Genomic DNA, 18,981 nt, shown 5'->3' with positions numbered 1-18,981 from the left:
TCTGGCATTGAATCCCAGTCTGTAGCGTCACTCAAGGCTAATCTGAAGAAGCTTTGGCTTTCCAATCAGCGTGATCTGGTTAAGTACTAACCTTTATTTTTATTTTCTTACACTTGTGATATTTATATATATTTAGTATTGTATGTATGCTAGTATATGTATTTTAATCTATTATGTTATTTCTGTATTTTATGAGTAGACAAAATGTTAAATAGTTAACTTTTTTAAATATTAATTTGTACATCCTGTAAGTTTGTCTATCTGACCTGGCTATAGTTTTCCACTCATCTACTCGGAGGTTAGCTGTAAGAGATCCATTTTATAGGGATAAGTTCGCCTTTGTACTTCCATCGTAAACCTGTGTTTTGTACAATAAAGTGATTACCACTACTACTGAACGTTACATACATAACTATCACTATGTTTTATCGTTTGGTGTATACAGATTGTCAATTTGCGAAGTTTGCGATCGTCGGCTAAAGGGCATTAACGTCTCAAACAGTTTAACAAAGCTATCCATTAAGCTCGGCGGCCGAATTGGCTGGCGACAACACTGGGGTAGTATTCGACACATTTTAATAGCAGCTTAACAAAATGGTGGCATTGGCGCTATCGCTTATACCTATGTATAAGAAACATTTAAATTGATTTTGATTCCCTTGAAATCATCCGTCTTTATCCTGGACGGTAAATTTTCCCTTTGAAATAAAGGATTTATCAAAGGTTATGATTTGACTATTATCAAAGATATTATTTAACAGATGGTTACATGGCCCTAATAACAATGGCATGCGAGTGGGGTTGAACCTATCCGGGAGCGCTAGAATCACCCTGGAAATGTGAGGGTGGAGCGAAATTTATTTTCAAAATGGGACATACTTATGCGAAAAAATGCTCCATAATTTCAATTTCAATTATTTAATTCAGGCAAATGCCTATATAATTTGTTATTAATACAAAAAGTATTACAAATTGTTAATCTTAATATGCTAATGCTAGTAAATACACATTAAATTAGAAATAAAAATATACATAAAATACTGAATAAAAATAATAATGGAACTTTTTGATATTTTAATGTTTTGTACTGCTGCAAAGACACTTTGTATTTTTTTATTCAATAATATTATGGTGCATCGATCTCTTCGCAAATGGCCCATTTAGAATATGTAAAAATAAAAAAATTCTTCCATAGCGCGCTCCACCCTTGTGTGTGTTATTTTCAATGTGAAAAAAAAATTACAACATTTGAAACAGAAAAACCGGCCAAGAGTATGTCGGGCCGTGCTCAGTGTGGAGTTCCGTAGTTACCCTTATTTCACTATACTACCAGTAAGTATTAGTAAGTACCATGTACCTTACAAGCAAAAGGAATTACCTTCGCATCGCTTTGTACGTCTTTTTACTAAGAATTTCAGCTTACTGGCACTAACGATCACGGAGTAAAGCCGCGGATGGACACAGACAGACGGACGTGTCGAAACACTCGAGTCGAAACTACGAAGGAAGGAACTAGGAAGTTTACAACGGAATCCTAAAAATGATGCTACGTGTTATTGGGTTTCGTATGGATTAACTTCCGAATCGAGTAGGTAGTGTAGGTATCCCACTGAGGAGATAATTCGGGGAGGCTTATGGACGTCTATTGGACGTCCATTGGATTGGCGTTAATTGGACGTCATCTGGCTGTTAATGATTATAGTTATAATATACTAATGCTTTTTCTATATTACTACTAGATACTCAACATAATTTATAGTAGATTGTTAACCAAGGAGATGGTGCCTTTCACCCGAGTTAAACAATCTACTTTTCATATCGAATGCGAGGAAACCAAACAAGATAAGGCAATTTTGCAAAATCAGTAATTAAAGTACCTTAGAGATCTACGACCATAATTTTTTTCCTAAGGACTTACTTGCAATCGGAGACTTTTCATGTGTGAAGATAAATAACCCCTAGCGGTAAACATGTACTTTGCAATATTTACAAAAACACATATTTTAACAAACTGCAGCAATTTTAAAATGATTTGTTCATTATAGTATTTATCAAAATCAGCGGGATTGCCTCTTACTTTTTAATTTTTTACTTTTTAGTTGAAAAACTCCCAATAGTCAATGGCATCCCAGTAATTTGGCCAACATAATAAAAGTAGGTATATAAAAAAAAAAAAAACAATTTAATGAATAAAATAAGCAATTTTTAATTTATATGTTATTTTATTTTCATGAATATAGTGCTAAATAACTTTAAAAACCCATTTAATATCGTACAAACGTTTAACTTCGGCTGTATAAGATTCTGCCTTTGCTCATTTACGCAAGTGTAAGGTTTAAAAAATATATTTGTGGTGTATTCCTTTTGGTTCCCGCCTTATGAAATCGAGTAAATACAATTCAACGAAAGAAATCAAGAATAATTTATTTTAACAATTTACTTAAGTATATCATTTTTGATAAAAAACTATTCAATGCGGGATTAGTAAAATTACCAATTGTTGCAGGCGGGGAAATAAAGACACTATTTTTTCAATTTTGTTTTCACCCAGTTGCTCGTGGGACGGGGACGCAGAGGAGTACACTATTTTTCTGCACTAGAGCAGAAACGTATCACTTTCTGCGCACTTTTTGGAACAACAACGACCCACTTTCAGAGCATGAGATATGAAAAAAAATTGTATACTTATTTTACTGGAACTTAAATTTGGGCAGAGTTGAAAATTCAATGGAGACTTACTTGTATTATACATACATCCTGCGCTCGCACATTCATATAAAGGCTATAAACCGTATGCGAGAATCAGTTTTTCTTGATTTCCGAGGCACGTTTTTTCCTTAGACTTTATTCATCTAATAAGGAGTTACATAGGTCTTTGTAGTTACTATTAGTTGTGTTGAAAACGGTTTGAATAGGGCTCCTAGTGTAAATCAGCGGGAGAGGCAATCACCAGTGGCCAGATCACGCGAATTAAATTAAGACTAGCGGCTGCATTTGCATTTCAGGACGTCGAGTTAGGTTATTACGGACCGTGCTCGAAAGTGGCAGTCGGACCATGATGCACTATATTACATTACTACAGAGGCCGGGAAGGAAGGGGTTGCCGGCCGAATTAGTGAGGCCGGATAGTTATGAGGCCGACAACACGTTTTCACGCCGATGTATGTATAGTGCTTTTCTCAAACGATTAATATAGGGTCCTGGATTTTCCCCAGGCTACGGGGGATGCCCACACAGTCCTACCGCTCTAATGGCCCTAGTGCCATAGAGCCCAAGTCAGGTTAAAAAAAAATGTTTTTTTTAATAGGCGTATTGGCAGAATGTCATAAACGAACCAAAAAGCAAATATTGCTTATAGTTTTTTTTAATGGCTGAATGCCATGATGCTGTGCCACAATTATATGTGAAATAGAAATAAAAAAAAGCCACTTCCCGGCCTAGGCCTGCAACTTTGTATACATACCTCTCGTAGTCGCGCCTGAAACGTGATACTTCCCAGCCTAATATAAAAAACGTAATATCAATATTACATAGCATGTTTGAGAAAAGATACTTGCTCTCTATAATCTTACTTCTTCTTCGTGTTAGGGGCTATATAAGGCTCCAAAGACTATGTATCACAGCGACCATCTCTGGTCTATTGTGATCGCCACCTACTACAACTCCATCCAAACCTGCAACTTCAAACAGCTGCAGGATCTTTTTGATCTCGAGACTAACTCCTCCGGGCGCAATATGTGTCCGCCCAGGATTAAGTCACAAGTACGCATTAGGCAAGCGCACTCTGTGAGGATGTGCAGGGGCGTCTCCTCTGCCTCCATACAGAGTCTGCACCGCCCCATGTCACGTCATAATCTAACTTGGCTATTTTTAAATTTTTACATATTCGTATTCATTGATAGAAAATTTATTAGTTTTCCCGAGGGTCTATAACAGGGGTCACCAAATGGCGGACCGCGGTCACGTCACGTCACGTTTTTATTTTCTTGCTTATTTAATAAACTCATTGGTGACCCCTGGTCTATAATATGGGGTTCCTCAAAAAAGGAGAATCCAGGTCTTTAAAGGCTTAGCAACGCGCATGTAACACTGTTGGAGTAACAGGCGTCCAAAGACTGCATAGCGTCAGGCGGGCTGTATGCTTGTTTGCCACCGACAACGTGGTATATAAAAAAGGATTGCGGTAAAATCCAAAAGGCGGACTCGGAGTCAAATGATCGTGTTGCTCTATTCCTAACTAAACTGACATGCAAAGTAATAATAAACCAAGAAGTAAAATGATGCGAAGGACAAAGTATACAAACTTTCGCGCGTAAAGGCCGTTATTAAACTTGCAAGCATGGAGAGTAACAACCCTTTGGCCGAGTGCCTAGTTGGACAATTCGGCCATTTTGCATGTTCGCTGCAGCCTCTTATTACCGACGCTCAGATAATGGCTTTCTTAGCTCGAGTCCGAGCAAAATTAGCTCTATAGTCTTTATAGTTTATACGACAATGGTAACGTGGCATTATTGCTGCTAGTTGCCTTTTAATTCCAATTTATTCCTGCCTGTTGCTGTTAACTCCTATACTACTAATATACTTCAGAATGTCGGTTAATTCCGAAAATTAGAGTTCAATATCTGGGAGACCGAGTTTTGCTCAGAAAACATAAAAACTCAAAAATTGCGCGTTTTCCCAGAGATATGACCTAGCTAGATCGATTTTTCGTCCCCGAAAACCCCCATATAGCAAATTTAATCAAAATCGTTAGACCTGTTTCCGAGATCCCCGAAATTAAATAATAGACATATACAAGAATTTCTCGTTTAAAGGTATAATATTTTCGAATTAGCCTGAAAAAAATTAAGTTTCGAAACTACCAGAATATATTACTTTTCTTCTTGCTTATTACTTTACATACATTTAGCCTTAACAGCCATTGGAAATGAATTTGTAATTTATTGTGTGTAAATAAGTATAGTTGTAACCAGTATATTAAGCTGTAGACTCTATTTGGGTTCTCTCAGGGTTGTGGGTCTCGACGCTGCTATCACAATACACGTCTGGCAGTTTCCAAGATATCTCCTAGTAGATAAAATATATGAAGCTAAAGAAAGATTGGGCGCCAGCACGCATAAAGCGTGCAAAAGAAAAGAGGATTAATATGAGATAAAATAAACTATTGTTTGAGCTCAGTTACACATTTAATCACAATCCTTAAATAAATAGATGACGGGCAGTAGGCCTGATACAGAATTTACATACTTATGGTAGTTATGCTAGGGTGAACTATGCTATAATGAGACGTTAAACGTTAGAAAGTCTATGAAGTCCTGTTTTCACGCTTAGCACTTTGCACTTGAAATCAAATCTAAGAGGCCACTATTATATGTTCCTTGCTAGGTTAATTTAAGTCTTAAGAGATCACTAAGAGAAATTAGAGTTGACCACACCTGAGACACGTGTTGCTACAGAGGCAGCAGAACTGCGGCTACATGCCGCTCCAGTGGCGCGCAGCAGACGGCAGGAGTCGCGATGATACGCAGCGAGACCGTCGTTGCGTATCCAGCCAGCCGTTCTAACCAGTACGCCACAGCCGCGATGAACAGCACGGAGTCACAAGAACAATACTGCAAGGGCAGGCTGCGCCAGCACGTTCCAGAAGACAAAGCCAGGTGTGCAGGGGCGAAAGGAAGGACCCGGGGAAAGGACCGGCTTTCAAGCTACAAACAAAATTACACATTGAAACACATGTTGGCAAAAGCGCATGCCCATGCGCACCTTGATTTTATCTCCCACGAAAACAGACCAGACAATAATTAAAACTCCTACATAGTAACATACTAGAGTACATATAGAGTACTACCACTCATGAGAAAACGATTAAATTTCGTACCCATGGTCATTATTGCCACGTATGCACAAAGACAAAGAAAAAACTACACTTTTCCATATTAAATCACTGTTCCTTACCCGGACTCTTGATGAAATTGTTGGTATCAACCTCTAACATGTTGACCCGAAGCCAAGTTAAAATCATTCACAAGGAACTCAAAAGAAAGGACGCCATTGCCACGTTGTATGCTTTAACAAAGAAACCAAAAATTAATACAAATCAGCACTATAGAAATTGCGCTTTCATGATAACAAACATCAAGAAACTTACCTCGCTACGGGTTATAAGCTGCAAAGTGTATTTGCATTTTAGAGCTGCTCGCTCGACCAGAATTGACTCTCCATCGACGATGTCTCGCGCTTCACGCCATGCCGAATTGAAAAGTGACGGAGCATCGTACGCCTTCCACGTCCCCACGTATTTAAGTTGCCATATCAAGAGGACAAAAAAAACTCACACTCAGCCATCGAAATTATCTTTATAGTCGGTCAAACCAATCTGTCAGTCAGTGACAACTGGGAAAATCATTCATCCCTTTCTTTCGGGTGCCGGTACTAGTGCAAGACAAAGACGGCATGATTCTCTCTGTCTATGTTTGAAATGAGACAGACTAAAACCAACAACAAACAATTGACAAACTATGAGTCTAAAATAATTTGAGAAAGACGATGGAATATATGGGAAAATAATCCGTGTGCGCTATTTTCAATTATACTCCCAGAACAAGACCTTAAATAATGTGTCGAAGCATCTGAGAACACGCCTTGCAGTAAATGTTGCCAGGTTTATGCAAAGGTGTTATCAGACCCCGACAGATGGCGTTAAACGCCTTCGACCCGACTATCGTTTTAATATACTCAACACTATTCCTAATCTCGCTGCTAGATGTCGCCAGGAGTGTCGAAACGAGATTGGTTCCAAGTTACGATTTTGAACCGTAACATTACCACCTAACTTAGATAAAAAAAAAATGTTTTTACTGACATTTTTTTTTTTTAAATCCTTACTACCTATTTCCGCTATGCCATGAGGCATATGCAGCACCAATAAAGAAGTTTAATATGTTTACACCTAACATGCAAGAAACTATAATCTAAGTGAGTTTGGGAGCGATGAAGATTGGTGATGCAGCGAGCACAGGATACCTGAGCGGGGTGCACGTCCAACCTTTGCCGACTCCTCAAGCACTAAAAGCTAAGAATAAACTATTGTAACACCAGAGCGTGGTGTACAGATAGGAAGAAAACAAAATTTTCGATCCTTGTCGACTCCATGGAGACGTGTAGCAGAATGACACGAACTCCCCATGCACGGATTGTAAGTGAGAGAAAATCCATTGCATGAAAGCAGATAAACCGCGACTTAGCAGTCAAATAAACGCCTAGTTAAAGAAACTACAAATTTTTTACTTTTATTTTAAGTGTCAAGACCGGTGATACATTTTTACCCCCTTCTCCCCTTTTGTACCATATGTGCAGAAATGCACCGAAGACTTCCGTCCCCTTCCAGAGATACAAAGAGAAGCATTCAAAGTAACTATTTTACCAAGACATTAAGTCACGTGAGTATATGTCCCTCAGGATTTTGTTCCAACAGAAGTGGAAGCAATTTCCCCATACACTGTCCATAGAGAGAGAGAAGAGCAGTGTACAACAAGCAGAACATACCTACACAGAGATTCAAATTAAAATTAAAATTCAGTCATACGAGAGTCAGTTTTAAATAGAGATGGGCACTAATTACCCCAGTCTCCCCTTTTCCAGTGTCAATGTGTGTAAGAACACACCATGAAATAAATTTCCACGATAAAGAACACAAGAAAAAAAATAAACTTCAAGTCTGAATTAAGTTTTTTTTTTTTCACGTGAAATGGAACGCACCCAGTCCTACGTAGGAGCTTCCCATTCCAAAAGGTCATAAGCGCCAAATGTCATCGAAAATTGTAGGTTGTATGAGAGCATGTTATTCAAAATTTCGATCCAGATGGGCTCGAAATTCCATCCAATGCTCAGAGGAGCATGAATTAACACATAACTGCACTTTTCAACCACAATTTTCACTGCACAAAACACTTTTTATCATCACTTTATTAATGAGCACTAGACCGACCTCAAAATCCAGAAAACCAGCTGATGTCTTGAACACCAGAGGACAAAATCATAGCCAAGCCTCCTCGACAACGAAAACTCGACGTCAAGAAGCAACAGTTTCATTGCCTGCAATATACCATAGAAAAATCCAGTGTGAAATTCAACATAACAAAGACACTTTATTAGGTTATGGTGAATTAAAAAGTCAAGTCCGAGATATGTATTTTCAAACAGTGGGCACTATGCCAAACTATTTGTGTATGTAATCCTAACAATTAAAGTAACCAGATAACTTGCTTTGTTGTTTTATTTTCAACCATGTTTATTAAACATTTAGATAGCAAAGTTATCAAGTAATAGACCTAAGCTAAAAGTGTTTAAAGTAATTAGTATTTACAAGAGTAGGTATTCGTACTTTGCAGAGAGGCAAAAGTACAGCGTTCATTTTAGAACAGAGAAAATACCTAGACAATATTCCTTTGTTGAACATTGCATAAACAAAAGACAATTTCAAAAGAGAGTATACACCTATTTGTTGATGCATTAGTAACCTATGTAAGAAAATTAAAACTATGCTTCGTGTGCTGGCTATCTAAAAACATTCTAAAACTATAAGACTTAACAAAATGAGATAAAATAATACCTACAGGGTAAGAATAGGTATTGTCTATATGACTTAAGTACACTATGTTCCTGTTTAGAACACAGAGAGAAACTTGAGTGACATTTTGCTTTATAAACATCACTTCCAATAGAAAAGAAAATTAGGTTTCTTAAACCTAACTATAGTAGTTGCAAATTAATACTACTAAGAAAGAATGAGTAAGGCGGCATCAAGTTACTTTTAAAAATTAAGTTTCCTAAATGTAAGTATGAAGTGTTTAGAGAAATGAGAATAGGTACCAGCTGTCGGCTTAGTACAGAGTCCTTATGGTAGAATTTTAAAAAAAGCAGGTTCACTTTCAATGAGTATCAGTAATAATAATAGAGTGCTTTAGCCTTCAATTGCAAGACCTATAAAAGCAATGAATGAATAAATATAAGAATAATTAAAGTGAGATGGAGCGAACTAACTTTGACCTTCAAGTAGCGAGTAGACCTGAACGAATTGAACCAGAGATGGCGGTGAGACAACGATGTGAAGTAGGACCACGAACAACATCTGTGGAGACCTGAAATTTTACCAGCGACCAACAAATTTGAAGAAAGAAGAAATAAATTAATTTTAGTGCAGTCGCTTGGTGCCTTTAAAAAAAAAAAAATTGTTTAAATTATAGTGGTCTCTTTCACATTCATTGACATAGAAAATTGAGTTCATCTTGAACCAACAGTAAGTATTTATATGTAAGACTATTTTACACACAGTAAGTAATTAATTTAAACAAAATTAAGTACAGAGCAGTCAAAATTTTAGAGAATTTTCTATACAGTTTCAAAAAATACAGATTCTTGTTTTCAGTAAAAGTAATAAAAGTAATAAATAATACATCATTCTATATATTATGTTAGACAAGTAGAAGGTCAAAGTATTAAGTAAGGTTGTAGGCGAGCAAACAGGGCAAGTGGCGTTTCAAAAGTAAAGATGTGCGAAGTGCATGCGTTAGCAAGCTCAAAAAAATAGCTAAGAGAGATTTCCTTAGAAACCACCGACTGTGATAACATTATAAGAAGCGAAAGCGTCGCCCCACGTTGGGCGCCAATTGTAACCAGTATATTAAGCTGTAGACTCTATTTGGGTTCTCTCAGGGTTGTGGGTCTCGACGCTGCTATCACAATACACGTCTGGCAGTTTCCAAGATATCTCCTAGTAGATAAAATATATGAAGCTAAAGAAAGATTGGGCGCCAGCACGCATAAAGCGTGCAAAAGAAAAGAGGATTAATATGAGATAAAATAAACTATTGTTTGAGCTCAGTTACACATTTAATCACAATCCTTAAATAAATAGATGACGGGCAGTAGGCCTGATACAGAATTTACATACTTATGGTAGTTATGCTAGGGTGAACTATGCTATAATGAGACGTTAAACGTTAGAAAGTCTATGAAGTCCTGTTTTCACGCTTAGCACTTTGCACTTGAAATCAAATCTAAGAGGCCACTATTATATGTTCCTTGCTAGGTTAATTTAAGTCTTAAGAGATCACTAAGAGAAATTAGAGTTGACCACACCTGAGACACGTGTTGCTACAGAGGCAGCAGAACTGCGGCTACATGCCGCTCCAGTGGCGCGCAGCAGACGGCAGGAGTCGCGATGATACGCAGCGAGACCGTCGTTGCGTATCCAGCCAGCCGTTCTAACCAGTACGCCACAGCCGCGATGAACAGCACGGAGTCACAAGAACAATACTGCAAGGGCAGGCTGCGCCAGCACGTTCCAGAAGACAAAGCCAGGTGTGCAGGGGCGAAAGGAAGGACCCGGGGAAAGGACCGGCTTTCAAGCTACAAACAAAATTACACATTGAAACACATGTTGGCAAAAGCGCATGCCCATGCGCACCTTGATTTTATCTCCCACGAAAACAGACCAGACAATAATTAAAACTCCTACATAGTAACATACTAGAGTACATATAGAGTACTACCACTCATGAGAAAACGATTAAATTTCGTACCCATGGTCATTATTGCCACGTATGCACAAAGACAAAGAAAAAACTACACTTTTCCATATTAAATCACTGTTCCTTACCCGGACTCTTGATGAAATTGTTGGTATCAACCTCTAACATGTTGACCCGAAGCCAAGTTAAAATCATTCACAAGGAACTCAAAAGAAAGGACGCCATTGCCACGTTGTATGCTTTAACAAAGAAACCAAAAATTAATACAAATCAGCACTATAGAAATTGCGCTTTCATGATAACAAACATCAAGAAACTTACCTCGCTACGGGTTATAAGCTGCAAAGTGTATTTGCATTTTAGAGCTGCTCGCTCGACCAGAATTGACTCTCCATCGACGATGTCTCGCGCTTCACGCCATGCCGAATTGAAAAGTGACGGAGCATCGTACGCCTTCCACGTCCCCACGTATTTAAGTTGCCATATCAAGAGGACAAAAAAAAACTCACACTCAGCCATCGAAATTATCTTTATAGTCGGTCAAACCAATCTGTCAGTCAGTGACAACTGGAAAAATCATTCATCCCTTTCTTTCGGGTGCCGGTACTAGTGCAAGACAAAGACGGCATGATTCTCTCTGTCTATGTTTGAAATGAGACAGACTAAAACCAACAACAAACAATTGACAAACTATGAGTCTAAAATAATTTGAGAAAGACGATGGAATATATGGGAAAATAATCCGTGTGCGCTATTTTCAATTATACTCCCAGAACAAGACCTTAAATAATGTGTCGAAGCATCTGAGAACACGCCTTGCAGTAAATGTTGCCAGGTTTATGCAAAGGTGTTATCAGACCCCGACAGATGGCGTTAAACGCCTTCGACCCGACTATCGTTTTAATATACTCAACACTATTCCTAATCTCGCTGCTAGATGTCGCCAGGAGTGTCGAAACGAGATTGGTTCCAAGTTACGATTTTGAACCGTAACATAGTTACACCACTGAAGAAGTTATAATATACTGGTAACTACATGCCAATAGGACAAACGTATGCCTAGAGTGAGCAATGGAGGCTGATTCTGATTTATCAATTTGTTATAGTTTTGATCTTGTCGTGATCTTGTATTGACACGACTCACAGTACACTCAAGAGCACCAAAGCGCTCGCTAGATATCTAATGACACGACTTCTAGTAATTCTAGTGCGGTTCTCCAGCACCTCGCCAATCAGCGTGAACTATCAAAACAAGCAAAACTATAGATTGTATCTTGATTTCATTACTGAATGAATGAAGGCTTAGGAGTGGAGTGCATTTTAAAAATGGTTGATCTCTAACAGCGCTCTGTTGCTATCGGGGAAGGCCGGTAATAGCTAATCATAGATTGCGCTCTCGACGATTGGTACTGCTTTTGTAGGGATTTTGACAATGCCTTAAACAGTATATTAGTTTCCCTCCCCATTATAGCAATTTCATTATTTTATGGTAACAAGAGAACTGTAAGGACTTACTGACCCTTTCTTGCACTTATATGAAAGGTAATTGAATTTGCTACAACTTTATTTTTTGTAATATATCTCATAAAGCCTCATATCTCAAGAATTATTTGACATACGGCGCTATTAATGGGCTTAAATTGTGCAAAATTTAATGTACTTTTAACATTTCATAGCAAGTTTTGACCAAAAACCCACAGTTTTATAATAAAATTGCAAAAACTGAAAAGCGAAAAACTGCAAAAAAAATTGCAGTTTTTCGCAAATTACGCAGGGAGCACAACTGTTTTTTACTTGCAAAACATAGTTTCATATTCCTCCAAGGACTCCAAAAAACATACAAAAAATACAGAACTACATCACGCATTGTTTTTTTAGCAGTTTTTTTTTAAAGATTTGATTGGTGTACTCAGAAATGACGAAGTAACATACATACAAAAAAAAATACGGTCGAATTGATAACCTCCTTTTTTTGAAGTCGGTAAAAAAATGCGTAATGTCTCGCTAATTTAATAATTTCAATAGCAATAGAAAAAAACTATTGGGAAATATTTTTCATCATTGTTCGAAATCGCCCTCTCGCTCGGTAAAACACCGGCCCACCGCACATAAATACTAGGCTCGCGGTCGCGTCCGGGTTTTGTGTACCCGTCGCCGGGGCCCCGTTCTCGTGTTACACGAAACCGGATTTGTGGCCCGTTCGGAACGGGTAATTAAGGTCCGTGTAATTAAGATCCGTGTACCCGTGTTACCCGTGTGTCCGGATCCATGGAACAACCAATAGAATTTGTTCCTCATTCGTCCCGCTTCCCCATGGTTTTCATTTTTATAGCGGAACCGCAATCGTGGCAGGAAATTGTAATTTCATTGAATTCTTTTGTTTACCAGGCTGGTAAAAAGTTAAAAAGTTTTTCATTTGCGTAATAATTGGTTTGTTAAATAAATTTTCGGAGTTTTCCTTGAAGGAATTTTGCATTTTATGGTGTAATAAAAATTAGTTAGTTTTTAGGGTTCCGTAACAAAGGGTAAAAACGGGACCCTATTACTAAGACTCCGCTGTCCGTCTGACGTCTGTCCATCTGTCCGTCTGGCTGTCTCCAGGCTGTATCTCATGAACCGTGATAGCTAGATAGTTGAAATTTTCACAGCTGATGTATTTCTGTTGCCGCTATAACAACAAATACTAAAAACAATAATAATTTAATATATATATTAATGTTTCTTTTTATGTATAGTTTAAGATCTCGTTCCCAGTCCTATTATACTTAGTCAACGCTATGTACTCCTTAATTGTCGTACTGTATCAGGTGAAGTACTTTGACGCAATTTTAATGCAACATATATTATGTAATACATACGATGTGGCTGTACTTAATAAATAAAATAAAATAAAATAAAACAGAATAAAAGTCGCAATACGGCAGATGAGCAGAGATTCGTCGGAATTCTGTAACTGTTTGCTATTCAGCCGCCGCGTCTGTTATATTCTTATTAAAATAATTAAAAGTTAGAGTAGGTACGTGCCAAATAAGATTAGTATTCACTCTACGTCCATTTCGCAATGCTCTACGTAGGGTCACAGATCGTTTCGTTATAGACAAGGCATGCATATTGCTGTCGCTAACAGGCCAAGAGTGTGAAAAAAAAATTCCTTGATTACAATTTTTTTCCAATCTTGGATTGTGGTTATTGTGGTTAACCTCAAAAATTGCCAAATATATCAGTATTATATTCCTATTCTGATAAAACAAATTTAAATGACCGGTTTTTGTTACTGTGTAATTGCATCAATGTAGAAAACTATGAAAAATACTTTGCACTTCTCCTTGAAATATGAGTACTAGCTATGACTATTAGCGGACATCAATGAAATTGTCTATTTTTGATTCATCTCGGGGCGTCTTGGAGGATAACTATAACCAAACGGAGTAGCCATTAACAGGCGTTCCTCTCTGTCGAAACTCTATGAAAAATGGTCATACACATTGTATGGACTGACGTTTATCTGACATGGCTACTGGGTGGCGTGCCCCCTCCCCCGAAAAAATCGGCAGACTGTTTTGTACAGAAAATTACAGACAAGGCGTCTCCATTTGGTTATATCCTCCAAGCTGAGCGTAGGTAGGCGTCATGCAGTCAACGTAACTACGTTTTCATTGTAATGCATTGTAACAATACTTAATAACAATATTTTTTATGAATGCTGGCACTGCTAGTCTCTTGCTTGCACTTATTGGTGTGTTTAAGATCCATGCGAGTCTTGTCAAGGTAGTTTAAACTTATCAGAACAATTTCAAAACGTAAAGCCAGGAAAATAGAAAGGAACAAAGATATGGCGCGCCACGTTTTCGCGGGTTTTAACGTTTTACCTCAATAAATAACTGAAAATTTGGTAGTGAAATCCCTCGGCTATATCACTAGCAATGTTAAACTAAATTTATATTGCTGTGATATGCAGGGTAACGATATACCACGTGTAACAATTCAATATAAGTAAAAACTACAATTCTTTATAAATCGTATCATCTTTGAAACTGGTTCGTAACTAACTTGTCTCGCTCGTGCTCGTTCAACCAATCACAACCCAGGGCTGACCTCCCTGAAATTTAATTAAACCTGCACGAAAAGCCGCGACTGCTGACTGAAACTCCAACCTAGGTGTCCGTTGCAATATGCATTTAAATAAAAACCGGCCAAGTGCGAGTCGGACTCGCGCACGAAGGGTTCCGTACCATTACGGAAAAAAACAGCAAAAAAATCACGTTTGTCGTATGGGAGCCCCATTTAAATATTTATATTATTCTGTTTTTAGTATTTGTTGTTATAGCGGCAACAGAAATACATCATCTGTGAAAATTTCAACTGTCTAGCTATCACGGTTCATGAGATACAGCCTGGTGACAGACAGACAGACGGACAGACGGACATGACGGACGGACAGACGGATAGCGGAGTCTTAGTAATAGGGTCCCGTTTTTACCCTTTGGGTACGGAACCCTAATAAAAAAATATTTGTCTGCAGGTTCTGCAATCCTCGTTCAGAATTACTTTTATAGAAATTGTAGCTCGGAATTGAATGCAAACTGGTTACATGTATATTGCATGTAAAATATAAAGCTGGCGTTTTTATATCTTGTCGGTGGCAAACAAGCTTAAGACCCCTCTGATGGTAAGCGGTCACCGTAGCCTGTGGACACTTGTAACAGGGGTATTATATGCGCGTTGCCGACCATTTAAAAATTATGTACCAACAGTCGGTTCCCTATTATAAATATCCACTTTTCTATACAATTAGGATGGGTACAATGTGGGGCAATGACCGTACACTCCTTTTTAGGGTTCCGTACCCAAAGGGTAAAAACGGGACCCTATATTACTAAGACTCCGCTGACCGTCTGTCTGTCTGTACGTCTATCTGTCACCAGGCTGTATCTCATGAACCGTGATAGCTAGACAGATGAAACTTTTACAGATGATGTATTTCTGTTGCCGCTATAACAACAAATACTAAGAACAGAATAAAATAAATATTTAAGTGGGGCTCTCATACAACAAACGTGATTTTTTTTGCCGTTTTTTGCATAATGGTATGGAACCCTTCGTGCGCAAGTCCGACTCGCACTTGGCCGATTTTTTTTAAGAACCCCAAATGTAGCCCCTAGAGAAAACCTCGGCAGGGAGCTCGGGTTCTACGTCTTATGACTGTCATAACGTCTCGTCCACACACGCTATCTGTTCTTGTAAGCATTTAGTAAACAGCACCGCAAAGTTGCGGGCGACGTTAATTCACCGAGATATAAAGCGAAGTGAATCTCGGCGCTGGAACGCACCCAGAATTTGTAAAAGAGATAAACCTACGTGTCTGGAAATATATGGGACGGGGTTACCAAGGAAACTCGCGAATTCTCTTTTTAGGGTTCCGTATCAAAAAAGTACAAAATGAACCCTAATGGTGCGACTGTCCGTCCGTCCACCCGTATGTCAGTCACATTTCACATTTACGTCACAGGGGGCGAAATTTCAAAATTTAGTTACCAGGTCAAGTTGGATATCATTTGAAAGAGCTCAAATTGAGCTTTAAACCCCTTTGCAGATGTTTATTGTACTTGAACTTTCTATGAGATTACACTAAAGACACCGTCTTTCAAATGAAACAAAAAATTTGAAATAAATTCGTACCATAAAGAATTATCCCTGAAAAACCAATTTGCCGATAGATGGCGCTGTACACAATTATGCTTAGCAATTGCAATTGTGCTTCTGGTCATAAGTCTTTCGTGATTATACTTACATGAGAAAATTTTGTAAGGAACCCTCGGTGCGCGAGTCAAGCTGCGCTTGCACTTGACTGGTTGAATTTAAATAGAACATTCCTGTGAGTCTTGGACATATAATTCATACCGCACAGTGTTACAGAATCGCTTGGGACCGGACATTTTTGCTGGCTCTACAACCGACGTAGTTTAATATTCTATTCAAAAGTCTACAAGTAACCCCCTGCCAATTATTTATAGATTTCGAGAAAAAATATTTAAGTTGTCAATTTTCGGTAGGTAGGTTAAAACTCAAACGGTTGAAATATTTAATTTATTTTGTCGTAGATTTATTAAATGACAATCATTTATCATTTATTTCTGTGTGATAATTGTGTCTTTTTTATTGGACTCTATTAACTTCTAATGAGAGTTAGTAGTTGATAGTCAAAGAATTTGTCAAAACATGCAATGAGCGTAGCCCGTCATGTTCTTCGTCGGTTTTTCCCACGTTTTTCCTTTGGGCCTGTGGCTTCATACCTGTACCGCGAGACTTTTTTTCTGCCAGCCAGGCGGCCAAACCCTTCAATAAGTATTTATGTAATGCTTTTGTAATGGTATTCACCATTAAAAATTAAAAAAAACCTAACAATTCTAATTGGCTATGTGCGCCGGGCGCAATAGATATGACGAGCTTGTAAGTATTAAGTATGTAATGATTGTATGAAGCTGACAAGTAAAATTCATATTTTGATACCAAGTTATAAGGTTTTCTTTTTGGCGCTATGGATATGACGAGCTTGTAAGTAGTAAGTATGTAATAGGGGTCAGATTGTATGAAGCTGACCAGTAAAATTCATATTTTGATACCAAGTTATAAGGTTATCTTTTTGGCACTATAGATATGACGAGCTTGTAAGTATTAAGTATGTACAGATTGTATGAAGCTGACCAGTAAAATTCATATTTTGATACCAAGTTATAAGACTATATACTACGCCGCACTCGCGCGGAGCGGACGTGTCTAATTTGCAGTAAATCTGTGTCATTTAAATCTTGAAGTTAAATTGTGATTGGTCAAACTGTCCGATTTCGATTCCTTGTCTAACTAATGCAGCTGTTACGGGTTGTCGCCGCCTAGTGGGCGGACTTAGAAAGAGACGTCGATTTTTTGCGTGTTTACCCCGGGATCGAACCAGCGTCGCCGGATTGAGAGGCGACTGTCTTCGCCGCTGAGCCATTGATCGATGTGCGCTTGCCGCGAAATAATCCACTAGGACGCGTGCGCGCTGACGTCACCGCTGACCGGAGCATCGGCTACGCCTGCTGGCGCTACGAAGTGCTACGAGGGCTACGCAAAGCGCTACGCTGGGCGGTGTCTGTGGCGCTAATTTGAACACTATTTGGAGCAGGTTAGAGGCGTGACTGGCGCAATGGCATCGTTTATAAGAGGCGATAGCTCTGAATTAGCCTGCCATGGCTGCCCGAATGAGCTTGCTGTTGGTGAGAAGTATATCCAGTGCATGGTGACGTCATGCGGTAAGACTTATCACTTGTCGTGCATAAATAAAACGCTTACACCGGAAGAAAGAGATGCATGGATATGCCCTGAGTGCTGTATCGTCTACAAAAAGGCTGGGCCGAATTGCGCAACCCCAGTTGGTACGCCTCTTACTATAAAGAACATAGCGGTTAGGAACAGGAGCGAGGAGCCAATATCTCAAACTCAATCTGGAGGTAGCAACTGTGGGGGATCTACACTGCAAATACAGTCTACGGGTGAGGCGGCATCCATGGTGCTTGAAGTAAAGTCGATCCGGGACCAAATGAGCATGCTATCCGAGCAATTAACGGATGTCCTGTCCACTGTAGCGGAATACCAAGCCGCACTTACGGATTGCTCCAACAAGCTCGGAATAGTTAACAAGAGGTTGGAGCAATTAGAACTTTCATCGGCAAACCACTGTACGTGTGCGAAAACGGAGGGATCGGGGCCGGCTGGTGGCGTCGCTTCAGGAAAACGGAGGCGCAGGAGCCGCAACGCACGAAAGTCAACTCTAACCGCGAGCAAAGAACCTGAAGAAACCGCAGGTGTAGAGTCACCCGATGGAGCACATAATTCAGAATCTTCTGCCGTAGCATCCAGGAAAAATAGTCTGGCTGAGACGCATACTATTTGCACAGATGGAGAGGCGGACACTCGTTCCACAGCTGGAAAGTCAGCTCTAGCCGTGAGGAAAGAACATGAGGAAGCCGCAGGTGTAGAGTCGCCCGATGGAGCAGATGGAGAGGCGGACAGTCGTTCCACAGCTGGTGAAACTCCTCCGGCAGGTAATGGCAAAGAGGCAAAAACGTCTAAAAAACGTATATCATGTGTGCGGGGCACAGCAGGGCCAGATGTTACGTCGCTTAAAGCGGTGGAGGTCCGCAAATTTATACACCTGTGGAACATGGTGTCAGGCGCAGATGAAATACGGACGTACCTAGAGGCTATGTTCCCGGAAAAAATGTGCACGGTGCAGGAGCTCAAGCCCAAAGGACCGTACAAATCATATAAAATTGGTGTCCCACTAGAACTTTATAACAAATGCCTATCTGCGGAAGTTTGGCCTGAGAACGCTCGAGTAAAAGCGTGGTTTTTTCGATCATACAACAACAACTCCAAGGATTCAGGTATCTCCAGACGCCAAGCGGAA

The sequence above is a fragment of the Cydia strobilella genome, chromosome 3 (assembly GCF_947568885.1).
Source record: "Cydia strobilella chromosome 3, ilCydStro3.1, whole genome shotgun sequence".
NCBI classification, from domain to species: domain Eukaryota; kingdom Metazoa; phylum Arthropoda; class Insecta; order Lepidoptera; family Tortricidae; genus Cydia; species Cydia strobilella.
This window is presented reverse-complemented; position numbering follows the sequence as displayed.